The following is an 18,913-nucleotide window of genomic DNA, read 5'->3' as shown; positions in this document are numbered from 1 at the left end:
GAGGTCAAGCCAGGCAGGAATGTCTTCCAGATCATCAGAATTAAAAATATATATATAATAAAAGTCGTATTCTGCAGAGGCTTCATGTTCTGCCCATCCTCTCTGTCTTGGTTATTTCATTTTATTTTTTTTAAAATTCTTAAAACCCTGCATGTCAGACAGGACAGCAAATTTAGTGTAACAAATTACAGGCTTAAAAAATGACAGATTGGCGGGGAGAGGTGGGAATAGCTTCTCTTCAAGTCATTCTTTCTCAATTTGCTCAATTTTGAGGCAGGGGATTGCCTGGATGGCACAAGAGAGGTGACTTGAGAAGGAGGATCCTCTCAGCTCTAATAATGCAATGTACCCTAAACTTTTGCTTTGTGCTGTTTGTTTGTACCTTTAGGAGAAGAAATGTCTGCTTAGATTATATCCTTGTCAGACATCTGCCTGCCAGTGCTAACTTTCTGCGCTGAAATTATCCCATAATTAGGAGAAACTGCAGCAATGAGCCCTGATCCCTTCAGACCCAGCACCAGCAGATGCTGAGCACCTCCTGTGAACTAAACAGCAACAGGAACCATCAGCACTCAGTGTTTGCTGTATGAGGCTCTGTCCTTTCCTGGGTAAATGGAGACACCATTCAGCAATAGAAATATTTATTAGCTGCCTTTCTGGTCATTATGAAGAAGTTAGGAAGAATGGTGTTTCCCAGACCACGATGCCCAAAAGGAACAAGTTTTCAGAAAACTGCAGGAAGGAGGTTTGTGTGTGTGTGTGTCACAGACATCTTTTATGAAAAATCCTTTCCTTAGGATTTTTCCTCCTGAGAAGCTGAGAGGCCTCAGGAACAAAATGTAAACAATGGTTATCTGCTGCTGTGGAATGCAACAGGTGCATCTGTGATTGGGCTCATGTGGTTGTTTCTAATTAATGGCCACTCACAGTCAGCTGGCTCAGACAGAGAGACACAAACTTCTGTTATCACTCTTTCTTTTGCTATTCTTAGCCAGCCTTCTGATGAAACATTTGCTTCTGTTCTTTTAGTATAGTTTTAATGTAATATACATCATAAAATAATAAATCAAGCCTTCTGAAACACGGAGTCAGATCCTTGTCCCTTCCCTCATCCTCGGACCCCTGTGAACACTGTCACATATGTGACCAGGCGAAAGGGATCATTCCAAAGTCTTTTCTGCAAGAGGCTTAACATATACATAATCTCCAGACTGTATGTTATGTACTGGCCCATCTAGCTCTCTGCTCTGAGTTCCAGCCACGTGTTTCTCAATTTCTCTGAGCTGTTTGCTTAAAGCCACCATGCAGGTGGCCAGTGTTATCACCCCAATGTGGGTGGACATTCCCTTTTGTATTCCATATGGTATTCCATAGAGCATTTCAAAAGGACTCAGCTTTCCTTTACCCCGAGGTTTAGTTCAAATTTGCAATAGTGCCAGTGGAAGAGCTTGGGGCCAGGGTAGATTAACTTCCTGCCCCCGTCTTACAATCTGCTGCTTAATCAAATGATTCATTTTCTCTACCTGGCTACTTGATTGGGGCAGTATGGAGCGTGAAGTTCCCAATCTATGCCCAGGTGGCCACTATTCTGTTGCACTGCTTTGGAAATGAAATATGATTCTTTATCTGAGGATATCGTGGCTGGAACTCTGAAGCGTGGTATTGTTTCTTGTAAAAATAATCTGGTCACGTCTTGAGCTTTGACAGTTCTGGTGGGGAATGTTTTTGGCCACCCTGAAAATGTATCTAACAATACCAATATCACTAAATACTGATACCCCCCTTTCCTTGGGAGTTCTGAAAAGTCAATTTGCCACTGCTGTGCAGGCCCATGGCCTCTCCCAGTCTGACCGAGTTTTGGCCGGGGGGTATTTTGGGGTTAGTCTGGAGGCAAGGATCACATTGTCGGCTCACCTGAGTGATAGTTGCATGTAAATTCCTGGCAATGATTCTTTCAATCAGGTATGTGTTCTAGAAAGCCTGTGGAAACTACTACTTAGAAGTTAACACTTCCTTTCAATGCACTTTGTATCACTGGCAGCCTTGGTTATTTTGAGAAAGGAGCCACACTCTATAAAAAGCTTTTAAGTAGTTAGGCCCTAGTGTGTTTTCTAGTGCCCTTCCTTCACTAGTAACCACGAAAATGGGAAGGGATTACTAGCTCTCTTTCAATGGTAGCCCACCCCTTGTAGTTGTACGTCTCTTTTGATTGGTATTATTATATTATGGCTTACCTTTGAGGAAAATCTGTACCTCATCCTTTGCTGCTTTCTTTGCCTCTCCATCCACCAGCTCATTTCTTCCCTCCAATTTTAAGCTCACTCTCTGGTGTGCCTTACTATGCTTTTTCAGGCAGATGAACTGCTTCCAGCAGCTGGATTGTCTCTTCTTTCCCTGTGAGGTCAGCAGTCCCCTCTCCTTCCAGATGGCTCCAGGTGCATGCACAACTCCGAATGCACAATTCAAGTCTGTATAGATGTTTATTTTCTTTTCCTTTTGCTGTTTCTAAGGCACGGATCAATGCATTTATCTCAGCCTTCTGCGCAGAGGTCCCTGTTGGTGAGGGTCCAGACTCTATTACCTCTCTGCAGGTAGTCACTGTGCACTTCGCAACGTCGCTTTCCACTGGCAATGTAGCTGCTTCTGTCAGTGAACCAGGTCTCTGCATCATCCAGAGGAGTGTCTTTAAGTCTGGGTGGCTGGAGTAGGTAGCAAAACATCCCTAATGTGCATTGCTCTGTCTCTGGTGGTGGTGGGAAGGGGATGTGTGGATTTTTTTGGAGTGTTTCTGCAGCCAGAGAAAAGTGATGGTGCTGCTGTAATTTAAGTTTTGCCTGGTGAGCTACAGGCACAATCAAAAATACAGAGATGGTTTGGTGCCCTCCTGACATCTCCTGCCTGTGCCCAGCACGAGGGGAAGGGAAGAGGTTTTCCTGGGGTGATCCCAGAGGGAAGTGAAGAACTTTTTGAGGCGTATATTTGAGGAATAAATAATTTGAAGTACAGTAACAACACTACTCCTTTCCCCAGGCAGTGGTAAAAGGGGAATTATGGAGCAGGGGAGTGAGGAAGACCAAGGGTCCATGGAGCTGTTACATTTACAAGCAATCATTATTTGTTTTTGCAGCTCCAGCAGCTCCAGGTGTTGCTGCTCCAGGCCCATGGAGGGACCCTGCCTGCGGCTCTCAAGTAAGATTTGTTATTTAACGTGCTCTGGATGTGTATTTATCACACTCCAGAGAAGTCTCTGCATCTCTCAGCCCCAGACAGGGCTGTGGAGTGAGGGGGAAACAAAATGGTTGCTTCTTCTCCCCTCTTTTTGTCATCCTTACTGGAATTCCATGGGATATTTAGTTTTGTAGCAAACACCTTATGATTGCAAAAATCTGTTGCAGGAAGTAAAAGAGGAAGCAGGAAACACCTCCTGAATAAATTCCTGTCTCTGAGACCCCTCCATCCCTGTTCTCCTCACCCCTCTACCCCTAAATGTGTTCCCTTCCACTACCCTTAAAAGCACAAAATCTGGGACAGAATTGGACTGTGCAGGTGTTGTGTTCTGGGAATGTCACGGTGAGGGAAGATTGGACGCTCAATATGAGTGACCAGCAAGCTTCATTTATTGATGAGGGCATCAGATATTTATGCACAACAAGTAATAAGCTCATACATATTCTGTAAGCCAAGCAGTCTGTTGGTTATACCATTAGATATCAGCTCTTCCTCACTCTTTGGAACTTACATCTCCTTTTTCTCATGTCTCTCTCAACCTTGTTATCGTACCACAGCTATGCTCAAGGCCACAGTGTTTTGCAGCTGCAGGGACTCAGATTAGCTGGGTCCTTGTCACGCAGCTATTTCTCCACATGGGAATGTTCCAAAACCAAGGACATGGAGTTCACAACCTCTCTTTGGAGGTTTCTCCTGCATTGTGGAGGTGTCCAAGGCTTGGACTGACCCTGGAGCAGCCTGATCTGTGGAAGGTGTTTCTGCCCATGGCAGGGGTGGAGCTGGATGAGCTTTAAGATCCTCCCCTCCCAAACCATTCTGGGCTATTTCTTTTAAATTACTTAAAATAATAATAATTTTGGAGGTGATTTCAGTGCCGTCCCAAAGCCCAAACTCACAACCAGCTGCTCCTTGCTGTTGCAGTGGTTTGGCCCCCTCAGAGAGCCGCGAATCCCTGATGGAGAAGAACCAATCCCTGCAGGAGGAGAAGCAGAAGCTGAGCCAGGGGCTGAGTGAGGATCATCCTAGTAAGTTCATTTTCCCAGGAGAGCTCTAAATTGCTGGGAGTGAATCAACAGCAATTCCAGTATTTATGACATAGTGAGAACCTATCTTAAGTGTTCCTTTCATGTTGATTCCAAACCAGTCAGAACGAAAAAGCTGCCTGAATCTGTTGGTCTTTAGTTTCCTTTTGGAAAAATCTTCAGCTGAATCTTTCAGCTCTTTTAATACTTTAAATATTTTGTTTTAATATTTTAAATAGCACTTGCACACTTGTGCTTTCCCTTCCCCACCCTGCTTTTTTCTTATTGCCTGTAGTGACTATCCCTGAAAAAATGCTGTGAAATCCAAACTGGCCTTGGATTTCAGCTGATTTATGGCTTCTTATCTTCTACAATTCTGACATCTCTAGACAGAGCAAGAAAATGAGAAGATGAATGCAAAACTAGAGCAGCTCCAGCACCATGCTGTCTAAGTGTCCCCATACCCTTTTCCCGGGATAATGTGCTTGGGAATTCAGTGTTTTCAGTGGGATAAACTGGGTCCAATCAGCTGGAGTTTGTTCATCCAGAATTAATCCAGAGGCTGAGTGGGGAAGGTTGCTCTTCCCTGGCACAAACTCAGCATGGACTTGTTCCCACGTTTCCAGGTGCAAGTTGGATCTGCAGAAGCTGGTGGACACTGTGGAAGATAAGGAGCTAAAGGAAAACGTGGAGGCGATCAGGAACCTGCAGCAGGTGCTGGCTGAGCTGCAGGGTAAGGCTGAACCCAGGGAGCTGTGACAACAATCCCAGGAAATCTGGGATTCCACTCCAACAGCTTCCCTCAAGGAGCCCAGCAATTAAAATGTGAAATGACTCTTGAGATCCACTTCAAAAATGTCCTGGTGTGCTGTAATGCTGCAGAAAGGCCACTTGTGCTGCTCCTGAAGGGAAGGGAACGAGGAGTCTACATGGAAAAACCTGACACAGGAGCTTGGTGTGGATTTGCAGCCCCTAAATTGGATGGAGTGTTCAAAACTTTGTGATTTTTATGGACAATATAAATTTCAGGGCTCTGAAATTGTTAAATAGAAGCTTCCAGCTTTTTGTCTAATGAAGGAATTTCAGTTCTCCCTCACTGGACATTCCTCTGTTCTCTCCTCCTCCTGTTCTCTCCAGTGCTGGAGTTAAGGGAAGATTTCAAGGAATGTTTTTCCCAACTAGACATGGAGGAGTTTCCCCATATTCCTTGAGGAGGAGGATGATGGCCTCCTCTTTCCAGAGAGGCTCTGGGCAAAGGAGAATCACACTGTGCTTTGCCATAATGTGCCAACAGACTGTTATTCCCTTCATTTTATTTCATATTTCCCTTTTCACCCAAGTTTTCTCCTCTCTGTCCACCAGAGCGAAAGCGCTGCCACCACAGAAGCTGCTGCAGAGCTGCCAAACTCTGAACAGGATTCTCCAGGTGTAAGTGAGGGGCTCAGCAGTGCACACCTCACTGGGGCATGGTTTTATCTCCTCACCTCTTTTATCTGCTCCCTCCTGCTCATTTTCTAACCCAAATGCTTGATAAATCATCACCCTTGTCCGTGCTGTTTCAACCTCAATATGTTCACGCTCAAGAACCCGTTCTCATTTCTGAAGATTTGATTTTTTTACATAAAAATGAATCTGAAGTGCTCTGTGGAAATAATGTAATTCAGGAGCTCTGGACTGGCCTCTCCTCATGGCTGTGTCTCCTGCAGGGAGCAAAGTGGGAATCCAAGAGAGCCTCTGTCTTCAGCACCCAACACACCCTGTGTCACAGGGCTTGCAAGGGTTTTTCAGGGTGAAGAGAGAGGCGAGAATGTTGACCTCATGTTCAGAAGGCTTGATTTATTATTTTATGCTATATATTACATTACTACTACGCTAATAGCAATAGAGAGAAAAATTCTCAGAAGCTGGCTAGCTAAGAATAGAAAAGGAAGGAATAAACAAAGTTCTGTGTCCAGGCAGAAAGCAAGAACAGCTCTGCCGTGAGTGGTCAGTAAATCCAAACTTCCACAGGAGACCAATCACAGGTGCACCTGTTGCATTCCACAGCGGCAGATAACCATTGTTCACATTTTATTGCTGAGGCCACAGCTTCTCAGAAGGGGGAAAATCCTAAAGAAAGGATTTTTCACAGAAGATGTCTGTGACAGCCCTGCGCCAGGCACAGCTCTCCAGGGAGCTGCTGGAGCTCCACAAAGCCCTGACTGTGAAAGAGGCTATGGCCAAAAAAAGGCCTCAAAAAGATACTCAGCTTGGGCCCATTGAGTGCCAGTACCAGGTAAAGCTGAAATCCTCCTTGCTCAGTTTGTTTTCCCCAATGGGGAGGGAAGGGAGGAGGTCTGTCCTCAGGAGTCTGTTCTGGTTTGGGTTTATTCCATGAGCTGGGTCACTGCTGTGCTGGGATCTCTCATCTATGGAATGATTCAGTCAGGATGTAACCCCAGTGACTCTGTGCACTCCAAAGCTCCAGAGTGTGCTGGGCCAGCCCCTGTGACCCTCACACTGCTCTGAGATGAGGTGGTTCAGCAGCCTGCTGTGAAGGAACCGGGTTTTTCAAGGTTGCTTGACCGGTCCAGCTTTTGTCTCTGCCCGGTCACGCATAGGACAGCTTTGGGACAGCCCGCACTCCAAAGGACCAGTCTGCACTCCTCAGATTTTCAGTCTTCAGTATTGTTTATTATTTCTTATCTACAGAATTTTCTTCCAGCCTGACAGAGTGTTGTAGTGTGTTCATTAAGTTCATTTAATTCCTCCCCCATTTTATGTATCTGCTCCCCCCCGTTTTGTGTAAAATGGTTCTGCCCTCCTCAGTTTTCCCGCCACAGCCCGGCCAGTTCTATTGTCAATCTGTTAGGTTATATAATTCCTCCTCCCCTTTTTCCCTTATATGTAGGCTTTTCCTCCTCCCTGGGCCAAGCCAATCACCCCCCCCCCACCCCCCCACTCCACCTAGCATTCCAGAAGCTTCTCCTCTTTGGGGGTTGTGGTTGGCTGTGGTCCCGGAACCCCTCCATACCTGGTACCTAAGTTAAGTTCATCCCCTCTTCTCCCCCCATTGGTCTTCTGTAAACCCCTCCCAGGTCCACCCCTTCCCTTTATAACCCCTAAGCACCCTTTGTTCTTGGTCATTGGCTGTTACATCGTGGGCTTTCCAATAAACCAAGTTTAGCCCTCGCGGCAAGGGTCCAGCTCCTTCCTTCTCGTCGTTTAGCGGCGATCCAGGCCGCAGCCAGCACAGCCCGCGGCCTTAGGGCACCGAGGGGCGCTGGCAGACCGTGCAGTGAGGTGTGGGCCTTACCCTCAGCTAGCCGGGCTCTGACCTTCTCTGCTCTAGAAGGCTGAATACACGTAGCTGCAACAGAGGTCTGACCAGCAAGGCAGCCAAGGGCACTCTGACCTCCCACTGGGCAGTCGTCTATTTTTATGCTAAAAACTACATATATCATATTTACCTTTATTTCCCAATACCTTTCACCCATATTAGCAATTGCACCTTCACTAAGGACCAATCCCAAAGTGCCAACATCACCACAGAAAATGGATGACAAGAAGAAGAAAGAAGACGGACAAGACACGCCCTGATCCCTCCATTTGTTTCCACAACCCCCCTGCACCAAAATCCTAAAATCTGTATTTTCACCCAGTGAATAATTAATTCTTACACCATTTATCCCCAAGTGATTCTCTCGTCCTCAGACAGGTGGTACATCCCGTGCAGGGTCAAAATCCAACCACCAAGCACTCCTGGCAACATTCCAGGATTTCTGAGCCCCCCAAGGGTTGTCTCGGTAACTCTGGACATCCGGAGTGATGTCCTGAGTTCCCACAGTTTCTCAGTCTTAAAGCTTTGTCTCAGGGTGTCTTTCCAAGGGATCTGAAATTGGAGATCAGCAACTTGCAGGAGGAAAAGGAGGAGCTGGTTCTTGCTCTGCAAATAGCAAAGAAGGACATCAACCAGGCCAAGTAAGAGGGCTCTGCCTGCAGCCCTGGGGGTTGTCAGTGTGTCTGCAAATCCAATGTCTTGCACTTCCATGATCTGTAAAAACTGTTTTTTGGTGTAAAAATGTCCCTTTAATGTGCCAGGAGCTGCAGAGAAGCCTCCTGTGGGCTTTCAGCAGCAGCAGAGGTGGCAGAGGTGACATTTGGATTTGTTGCTGCTCCTCTCCAAGCTGAGCGAGCGGCGCCGGAAAAGGCTCCAGGAGCTGGAAGCACAAATTACTGAGCTCAAGAAGAAGCTGAATGAGCAATCCAAGCTCTTGAAGCTGAAGGAATCCACAGAGCACACGGTATCCGAACTGAACCAGGAGATCAGGGTAACAAATAGGCACCTCTGACTTGAGCCATTGTGGGCAAAGCAGCTCCCAGGTAGGAATCCCAGAAATCCCTGACAGGAATCCCACTTAGGAATCCACTTTCTGTTTATTCAGACTGCAGGTTTTGGCAAGATTCTTGTGGCTACATGACCGCAATAGGCAGGTGACTAGTGAGTTTTGGGAGGAAAATAAGTCCAAAGTGTCTTCTGGCAGTTCTAATTTATTGCCTCAGTCAAATAATTTGATTCCTCTTTGATTTCTCTAAATTGTGCCTGTGTTGATCTTCCTCTTATGCTAAAAAAAAAAAAATCTCTGTATTTTAGCACTTTGAGAGTGTCCTGAGTGTGGGAGCACAGCAAGATTTCCCATCTTCCACTCCCCACACCTGGCAGGCACAGGGGCAAATGGAGATTGGAGCGCTTTAGGATGTAAATCCTGGATAATTCTTCCAGCCACTGGTGTCTTTCAGGAAATGAAGCAGCAAAGGGTACAGCTGATGCGTGAGATGAAGGAAGACACTGAGAAATTCAGGCAGTGGAAGCAGCAGAAGGACCAGGAGGTGATCCAGCTGAAGGAAAAGGTGATCAAACCAGCCCCTCACACGATTCCTCCCTCCAAACTGCTGCTGAAAGGTTTCTTTAACTGGGAAGTTTCTTAGAAGAGCTGGGAATGCTTTGAAAAGAAGCTTGACTCGTGTGGCTGCCACTTTAACCACTTGGACTTGTTTGTGCCCGGAGATCTTCGAGCTCTTGCCACAGCTGTGACTCTGCTCTGAAGCAGAAGGCAAAATCAGTCAATATTTTAAGGATTTACAGTTATGGGGTTTGACCTCAGCATGGGAGGTTTTTAAACTTCCAAAAGAATGTTGGCTCTGCGGGTCAATAAAATCCAGCTGCTGAGTGCAATGGCCAGCAAACACCTGGAGCGCCACAGCAATTCCTGCCCCTCACTGCCTTGGGGTGCCCAGGCTGGAATTTTGGGGCTGCACCCTTTCTTTTGTCATGGAAAATGACAAAAAGACTGCAAAAGACTCTTGCAGCTGTTTCTCCTTGCAGGACCGTAAGAGACAATATGAGTTCCTCAAGCTCCTCAACCACTGGGTTTTGGGGGTTATTTTTCCAGAGCTGGCTTCAAACGAAGTTGAGGTTCTTGTCAGCGCTGAGGAAGCTCAAAGATAGCTGGCAGGCCAATGACCCCCGGCACAAAACAGAGGAGGTGAGGAGCCAACATCTCCTGGAAATCCCAACCAATTCCTAAAGTCTGCCAAGTGGGGCTGGAGGAAGGAACAGGATACACAGAAACCTGTGAAAGGAAGTTTAGAGGCTGGGGAAAAAAATAAATTCTCTCTGTAGAGAAACCCCCATTTTTGCTTTTGAGGGATCCCAGCTAAATTTGCTCCTTAAGGGGCCAGGTGGCTCTGGGGGCCAGGCTCCTGTGGCAATGCAGATGCCCAAGGTAGGAAGTGGGGAATGAGTTTGGGTGGTGCATCTACAAGGTTGCAGTTCAGAATCCTTTCAGGACGGCTTTGTAGAAGAAATTCATCTTCAACCTCTCATTTTGGGTGTCTTCTTCTGCCTCCAGGCATAGCAGGAGTTTTTCTTTTAAAGGAGGAATGGCAGCAAAGGAAATAAAGGCAGGAATCCTTGAGTAAAACCAGGATTACTTGAGATTTATTAACCTTGTGCTGTCGCTGTCCCAGCGTTTGCCCTGGGCTGGGAATCCCTGGTGTTTCCAGCTGTAGCAGATGATTTGCAGTCCCTGTTCAGCTCCTTGTGGAATCTTTTCCAGGCAGCAGCTGCCAACAAACACTTCAAGAATGCCCTGCAGAGGCAGAAGTAGGTGGCAGATAAATGGAAACAGAGCCAAAATCAGGGCACGGAAGGAATTGCTGCACAAGTCGAAGTGGGTAACAGTGGTTTTGCATCCCTACACTGGGAAAACTGGGATTTGGGGTGGGTGCTGCTGGCCTTGGTGGCTGGAGCACAGCAGGAGGACCAGGGAATTGCAATGGGATTAATCAGAAGGATTCAGTCCTGAAATTGAGTCCAGCCATTGGGTTTTGGAGGTTATTTTTTCAGAGCTGGCTTGCAAACGAAGTCGAGGTTCTTGTCAGCACTGAGGAAGCTCGAAGACACCTGGCAGACCTGCTGGAGGACAGGAAAATCCTGGCAAACGAGCTTCTTCAGCTGAAAGAGAAGAAAGATGCTGGAGAAAACCCCCGTCCAAAGCTGCGGGTAAGAAGGAAATTCCCCTTTTCCCATCCCACTCCTCTGGCTGTTCAGATTCATTCTTCTCTCTCCTTCTTGACCACCATGTTCCCTCCGAAGGTGGGGATGGATCCCATCCTTTCTGGGAGAAAGGGTTAATATTTTTATCCTCTCAATGTCAGGGACAAGAGGTGCTGAAGGAACTTGTTACTTAGTAGAATTTGGGAATTTTTTTTTTTCCCTGAAAAGGCAGGCAGGCTTTGGGACAGGCTGCTCAGGGAAGTGCTGGAATCACCATCCCTGGAAGTGTCCAAAAACCACCTGGATGTGGCACCTGGGGACACGGGTGACCCATCAGTGCTGGGTGAATGGTCGGACTCAACGTTCTGGGAGAGCTTTTCCAACCTCAAGGATTCTGAGGGATGCGCGAGTGGCTCACTCTCCTTAGCACAGGCTTCTGGGGAGGAACAATGGAACAGAAGCTGTGGGGAGACGCCTGGAGGCTTTCCTGGCTGGAATACCTGTAAAAGTGCGATTTCCTCCCCTGTTGCTGCCCTGCATCCCCGTGTGCTGCGCTTGCAGAGGCGCACGTACTGTCTGGCTGACCTGCAGGCTCTGGACACGGATGTCTCTGTCTCCAGCAGATTGAGAGCCTGCAAACAGAGATGGAGCTCAGGTAAGGCACTGCCCCAGTGCTCATCCACACAGGCTGGCACTGCAATGATGAGGGAAAGCCTTTTCGCCCAGTACAAGAGAAGTTGCATTGCTGTGCTTGCTTAACCAGCACCCTAACCCATCTAATTGTTTTAGAGCCACTGCCAATCAAATTGAAAATACAGATGCTGAAAATCTTTTTTCCAAAGCTCCAAGATTCAAAATCACCTTTACAGTCTGAGCCATAGTGATGGACAAACCTTTTTCCTCTGCATCTGCAGTCTTTAATCATATTTACACTGGGTGTCAGCAAGGAAAGCCTTCCAATGCTACCTGGAGCGCCTTTGGTGTTTGGTGGAATGGGTGGCCAAGCTCTGTCTCCACAGATGAAAAACATTCCCCATGGAAAATTGTAACTGAAAACAGAGCTGAGGTATAATTACACCAAGAATCTGCATCTTTATACACAGAGTGACATCTGAAGTTTGTCTTTGTTTTGTACAAGCCCAAAAATGCCAAATTTGATACAAAAATCCATTTTTACACAACCGAGAATTTCCTATTCTTGGGGTTCAAAGGATGCTTCAGGAAGAAATTTGGCCACAACACCCCATCCACCAGAGGGATTTACAGCAAACTGTAAAAGATGGAGGAATGGTTTTTGGTATTGGCCAAGTATCTACTGGCAAACTGACCAAATAAGTTGAAAATGGCTTTTCAGGGGGTGAAACCCCCAAACCCTTTTCAGTGGGTTTTCCTGGCTGGAATTATTCCAAAATTTGGGGAAAATACTCAGGCACTTAGACTGGCTGTTTTGAGCTGTCAGTGAGCACCTCTGAGGGAAAAACCTCCACTTCTATTTGGGAATGTGGAGTGGAGGCAGAACTCCACAGGGAGGCAATGCAGGCTCCAGGTGCTCTACTGAGCAGCAAAAAATCTCAGTTGATACTATTTTGCTTAATATTCTGGGAATGTTAACACTAGCCCAGAAACCAGCCATGTTTTTCTCCTGTGTTGTAAAGCCAAATCTACAGATTCTTCCCTAGGAGTGCCCAGATAGCAGATCTGCAGCAGAAACTCCTGGATGCAGACAATGGAGATTGGGCCAAGCAGTGCTGGGACAGCATTGCCACCACCCTGGAGGCCAAACGTGCCCTGAAGTGTCTCCTGAGAGAGGTAAACCCTGCATTTTCCTCTTTTTTCTCTGAAAACAAAGGCTGTAAGTCTGCTTAGCCACAAATAACAGGAAGTGACCAAAGGAATTTGAGTACAGCCTCCTCATAGTGGATGAGGTTTATTAAAGTAATCTATACTGGGGAGTGAAATCAGAAAAGCAGGGAAGAGGGGAGTGGAATAGATGAGGGTCTGGAGATGGCAGCTAAATGCTTGCACAGGAAAGGGGAAGGCAAATTTGAAAAGTGAAAGAGAAGAAAAAGTATCTAAAATACTTCCTGAGCAAGCAGGGAAGCAGTGGAATTGGTGTCAAGATGGGAAAAAGAAAAATTGGGGTATTGTGGGATCGGGGAAAGAGCAACTGAAGGACAGAATTACCTGTTGCTCCCTGGTGCTTGGAAACCAAAGGAGAAGGAAGAAGGGAAAACACGCCAAGTGCTGCAGGAAGGGAGGTGAATTCAGAACTGTGAACAAGACCCTCAGCTCCCTGGTTTGCACTTCCAAAGCGTCTGCCTTTGAATCTCCCCTGGACTCCTTGGTGCTGAGGGCTGCTCCAGCTCCTGGCGTGGCTGGAAGTTGCAGGGATGCTTCTCCTCCACACTGCAGCACCTGTGCCAGCAGGGAATCCCTGCCCCAAGCCATGCCTTGCCCTTGTTTTCCAGCTGGTCTCCTCCAAAGTGCAGCTGAGAAAACTGCAGAGTGGCCAGGCCAGCTGCTCTGATGTGCAGAAGATGCTCATGGAAGAGAGAAGACACATAGCAGAGACAGAGGCAGAGTTCCAAAAATCAGACTTTGGTGCAGGAACAGCAACACCAGGAAAAGGTGAATCACAGCTCATGGAAATCTTTGAGTCTGATCTCCAGGTCTGCTCAGCAAGGAAGGCAAAGGGAGATGTGCTGAAGTGAAGCTGGTGCTGAATATCAGCTCAAATTTTGTTGGATTTTTGCAGATGGTTCATTCGAAGCCAAAGAAATCTCTATATTTATCCTGTGCAAATTGGTTTATTCAGTAACTTTCCTCCTGCTCTAAATGAGGAGGTTACACCTGAGCACAAGATCACTTTTCAAATAGATCAGGGTGGAATCGTGCTGGAAGTGGCAGGAAATTTCCCTGAGCCTGGACTTTGATGCCAAGTGCTCCTTTCAGGAATTCACCCCTGTTTATTCCAACTTGCTTTTAGGTTCTGTGCCTGCTCAGACAACTCCAGCAGAAAGAAGCAGCAGAGAAGAGATTGGAAGATTCCTTGAATGAGCTGGAGAAACATCTGCAGGAGCGACTGCGGTTCCAGGTGCAGAGGCTGGGGTCCTTTGGGATTCCTGGAATTAGGAGAAGGATTGTGTGTTCCCTCTGCAGAAGCCTGCATGGGGTGGTCGCTGTACAGGCTGGAATAACCCTGGGGGGGTTTTCTCTTATTTATCTCCAATGAAACAAATTTCCTCTTGTCCTGCAAACTGGAGGAAGAGCTGGGAAAAACAAGGGAGATCTGTGAGAAGAACCAGGAACTCCTCTGGGAAAATGACACTCTGAAACCGGTAGAGCCTTGTACAGACCCCAGAGCCTAATGGCAGCTGGGTTTGATGATTTTGCAGAGCTAATTCTTGTCCCTTTTGACAGAAACTGCTGCTCCTCCCAGTTGCCAGTGGCCAGAAGCTCCAGCACATCCAGCAAAGGCCACCTGAGTCTCCTTCTGGTTGTGTTCCACCCAAAGTAAGAGGCTGCACAGTTTGTGTAGCACCTGAATTCTTGCCAGAGTTCATCTTGGCTATTGATATGGTTTTCTTTCTCCCAAGCTGCTTTTACCAGGCACTTCTTCTACTCATGGAAGTTCTGCTCTTTGAAGTGGCCCCTTCAGTCCTTTCCAGGAGACTCAAATAATTTACATTAGTTTTTTGGTTAAAAAAAAAAAGCAAACAAACCCCCAACCCTGTTTCCTCATTGTAGTTCTGACTCTGCATCCTCCTTCACAATCCAGATTGTTTTTCTGTAGCATTCCCAGTCTTCAAATTATGGAGCAAGGCATGTGTTTCACAGCCAACTTTTCTGCTTTGCATGGAGCCATATCGTAGTGCTGTAAAGAAGAAATGATTTAAAATTCTTTGGACAGGAGTGTGACATTTTTTTTTTGTCACGTGATGCATCAACAACTAGACTTTCAAGGATTTGTCACCAATAGTTTAAATTGATTGAATTTTCAATCCTGATAAATTAGATCATTTTTTCCCTCCCTCACCCCACAACCTTCTTGGCCGTGAGGAACTCTGAAAACTCTAATAAAACCCTATTAACATATAATAATTATCAATATTATTAATGAAACAGAGCTGATTTTTGGTGGCCTAACCCCTAGTGCTCCTGTGTTGCAGCCCTAGCGCTGCCAGCAGATGACAGCCAAGCCCCAAGCACCCAGCCCTGAGGTGGATGTGGAGGAGTATTGTCGTTCTCATAGCTCTAAAGCCTCATACCTTTTTGTTGATGTTCTCACAGGCAGGAGTGTTGTTCCTGCTTCTTTGTCAGGGCTCCTCCAAGGCTCTCCCTGACTGGCCAGCCCACCCCAGCCCATTTTTATCCCAGTTATCTTCATTAGCCACAGCTACTGCCCAATTAAGGACATCACAGCTGCAGCCCAATTAGAACAACTAGGATCAGGGCAAGGCCACTTATACAATACATAGATTTTACTATGGCTCAAAGGCCACCTATACAATACATACTAAGGTTCAATGGCCACCTATATTTCCCCCTTTTCTTTTAACAATTATACAATTACTATACATATAACCCACCATGACTCAAAGGCTGTGTACCTCCACAGCTCCTCAACTCAAAGGCCATGTTTCTTCACAGATCTTGGCTGTCTTAACCTCTCCAGCTCTCAGGCAGCCACAGCTCTTCAGGCTGCATATCTCCATCACATCGGGGTCACCACTTGTTGCCATCATGTTGTTGTTATCATATTTCTAGAGTGCCATACCTTCTGGGTGGTTTTCTCACAGGCAGCTCTTCACAGCAGTGCTGTTCCTGCTTCTTCATCAGGGCTCCTCCAAGGCTCTCCCTGACTAGCCAACCCACCCCCTTTTTATCCCAGTTATCTTCACCAGCCACAGCTGCTGCCCAATTAAGGACATGACAGCTGCAGCCCATTTAGAGCAACTAGGATCGGGGCAAGGCCACGTAAACAATACACAGATTTTACCATCGCTCACAGGCCATCTATACAATACATACTAAGACTCACAGGCCACCTATACAGGAGCTGCTCTCTGACCCTGGAGAGCTGGAGGGTTCTGACTGGCTTCCTGAGAAAGCAGGCAGAGGAACCAGGAGAAACCTCATGGGGATAAGATCCGGCTGCCCTTGATGCAGTGTCTGCTAGGGAAGAACCTGCTGTGTGCAGGGGGTGGGATGGAGCTTGAGGTGTGGTGTCTCCACTGTTCTCAAAGTGGCAGGAACGGGTTATTTGGGTGCCTGGGGATATTTGGGACATTCCCACAGACACAGCAAAGGTTGTCTGCAGTCAGCAAGACTTTCCTGGACAGGTTTTCCCTGTCCAAGTCACCTTCTTCCATGTTCTGTCCTGCTCCCATGTTCTGTCTTGGGTCTGAGCTGGCCACTGCTTTAGGGACAGCCCCAACAGCAGCCAGATCCATCCAGGGAGCCAATTTTAGGGGGAAAAGCAAACAAAAAAAAAAAAAGGATGGTCTGTTGTGGATCTCTGTTTCCTTTGGGAACCTGCAGCTTGCAGTCCTGACAGAGCCTCACCTTCCATCTGTCTGTGTCAGTCTGGAGCTTCAGCCTGTGGCTCAAAAAATTCCTGAGGCTTTTGAGGTGGGGACTCCCTCTTTTTGTGGAAGTGTGGCACAGAAACTGGGATCCTTTGGCATAACCTCCAGTCAGGCACTGAGTAGCTGAAGGTACTTATCCTTAGATCTTGAAGATGGGTCTGTAGGTGGAAGGATTTTATTCTGGATATTAGGAGGAAGTTATTCCAGGATGTAGCAAAATGCAGTGAAACGCCAGCAAAATGCAACAAGGGCAGCTTGGGGGTGTCCCCGTCCTTGAGATGCCACAGCTGGCAGGACCTGGAGCCTTCCAGGAGCATCCTGGCCATTGGATTCCCCTTCCCTCCCTCACAGTGCTCGTGCAAGGGCCTCTGTGGGAACAGGCAGTGTGGCTGCAGGAGGCAGAAGTTGGGATGCTCCACAGCCACGTGCAGGAACAGGGAGCGGGGCCTGGTGAGTGCTGCTGGCTCTGGGGGGCACAGGGGCTGCAGGGCCTGCATTTGGGCAGCAGCAAAGCTGGAGAAAGGGATAATTCCCACACGAGTCTAGTTTGTCCAGGCAGAGCATGTGCACTTTGCTGAAACTCTGTGAATGTCACTAATTAGTGCCCCTCTGGTAACTGAGGAAAATTTTCTGCTGCAGGACCAGACTCTGCCTTCAGGACAGAGTTTTGGAGATTCACAGCAAAAATTTTCGTGTTCCTACTTCTCATCCACAAATCTGAGGGTAAAAAGTTCAATTTTTCCTTTTGGCCTAAGTAAATTAAAGTTTTGTCATTGGCTTCAGACAACACAAAACCCTGACTCATTCCCAGATTTCTTTTTAAGAATGGAAGGAATGGTGTGGGGGAGGAGGTTGTAGCAGGAGGAAGGTCCATGAGAAATTGATGTTTCAAGTGGGAATTTTGCTCTTGGATCTCAGAGATGTGGAGCAGGGACATCCCACAGTGCTCAAACTGTTGCCTATTTCGTGGAGGCCTAGTCTGAGCTGCAGCATCCTGTGCTGTGGAAAACTTCCCAGCTGGAGAGCAGGGGGCTGTGGTGGGAAGGGAAGGGATGGATGCTCTGCAAGAGCTTCACCCTCTGCTGCCCCTCAGGAAACCACAACATGTGAGGAGCACAAAAGGGACTCGGGAGGGGTCCTTGAAGCTGGAAAACCCCACGGAGGTGAAAGAGTCACAGTGGTCACAAGGGTCTTCAGAGTGAAGAGAGAGGCGAGAATGTTGACCTCATGTTCAGAAGGCTTGATTTATTATTTTATGATATATACTACATTATAACTTTACTAAAAATAGAAGGAAAAGTTCTCAGAAGGCGAGCTAAGCTAAGAATAGAAAAGAATGAATAAGAAAGGAGCTCTCTCCAACTCTGTCCCAGAGAGAGCTCGGTCCTTGATTGGCCATTAATTGTACACATCCAACATGGGCCAATCACAGGGGCACCTGTTGCATTCCCCAGCAGCAGATAATCATTGTTTACATTCTTTTTCTGGGGCCTCAGCTTCCCAGAAGGGAAAGTCCTAAAGAAAGGATTTTTATGAAAATATGTCAGTGACAGTGAAAGCAGAAGAGAGCTTCTCCCAGCCTGTGTCTATCACTCCAACCACCAGGGTATTCCCAGGGGAGAACAGAGCTGCTGACTGAGGGTCTTGGAGGGAGATCACCCCAGAGGAGAAGCTGCTGCTGGAAAACTCTGCACAGCTCCAGGCAGCTCGTGTGGAAGCTGAGAGTGTGCTGAAGTCCTCAGTTCCCACACTGAAGTGATGCCACGAGCTTGCCACGTTTTCCTGCAGCACCTTCAGCAAAGAGAGAGGGGAAGTGAGGAGTTTGCAGGATAAAATCCTGTCTGCCCATGTTCAAAGTGACCTCTCTGACCTGGCACATCTCATTTCACCGCAGCTAAACAAATCCCCTTATTTCATATCTCCCACTATTCCAACTGCTGTCTCTTCCTGCTGCATCTTGATATTTTGTCAAAAATTTTGCCTTTTTCCTGACTTGAGTAAAAAAAGCAACCCTTGAGGTTGGCCTGGCACTTGGTGTCCTGCTGCCTCTGGTGGGTGACCCCAGCTGTGACTAACTCCAAATATTGTCCCTTGCTTTCCCCCAGGTCCTGCAGGACCTCACAGAGCAGGAGTTGCTCCTGAAGATTCCCAGCACTGCTGCCTCCCTGCTCGGGAGGGATGAGGAGTCCCGGGAGAACCAGAATCCCTTTGGGAGGATGAGGAAGGGGATGGTGAACAGAAACATCAGCTTGTTCTCAGGCTGCACCCACATCAAGGAGTAGTTTACCTGTCCTGGAGCTTTTCCCATCCCTTTATGACACACTCCTGGTGACTTTTGAGGGAGTTGGATTCTCCTGCTGGAGCAGCAGCTCCTGCCCTCAGCAATGGAGCCAAACTGCTTCTTTCTTTGTTGTGTCTCTGTAAATATTTGCGTGTTGGGGCCAGGGAGGGGTAAGAATTTTTCCTCTGAAATTCCTGGAGTGAATGGAGGTGATTTTCCAGGTGGGTGTTCCCAGCTGTTTTGCGGAGGAAAGAAG

General features: G+C 47.3%; 1 pseudogene; it reads left to right on the top strand.

Moving 5' to 3' along the window:
• The first annotated feature begins 703 nt into the window (after positions 1–703).
• LOC131095711 (chromosome-associated kinesin KIF4-like) lies at positions 704–18,658 on the top strand (annotated as a pseudogene).
• Positions 18,659–18,913: the final 255 nt, after the last annotated feature.

This window comes from Melospiza georgiana, chromosome Z (genome assembly GCF_028018845.1).
Source record: "Melospiza georgiana isolate bMelGeo1 chromosome Z, bMelGeo1.pri, whole genome shotgun sequence".
Lineage (NCBI taxonomy): Eukaryota > Metazoa > Chordata > Aves > Passeriformes > Passerellidae > Melospiza > Melospiza georgiana.
This window is presented reverse-complemented; position numbering and strand designations above follow the sequence as displayed.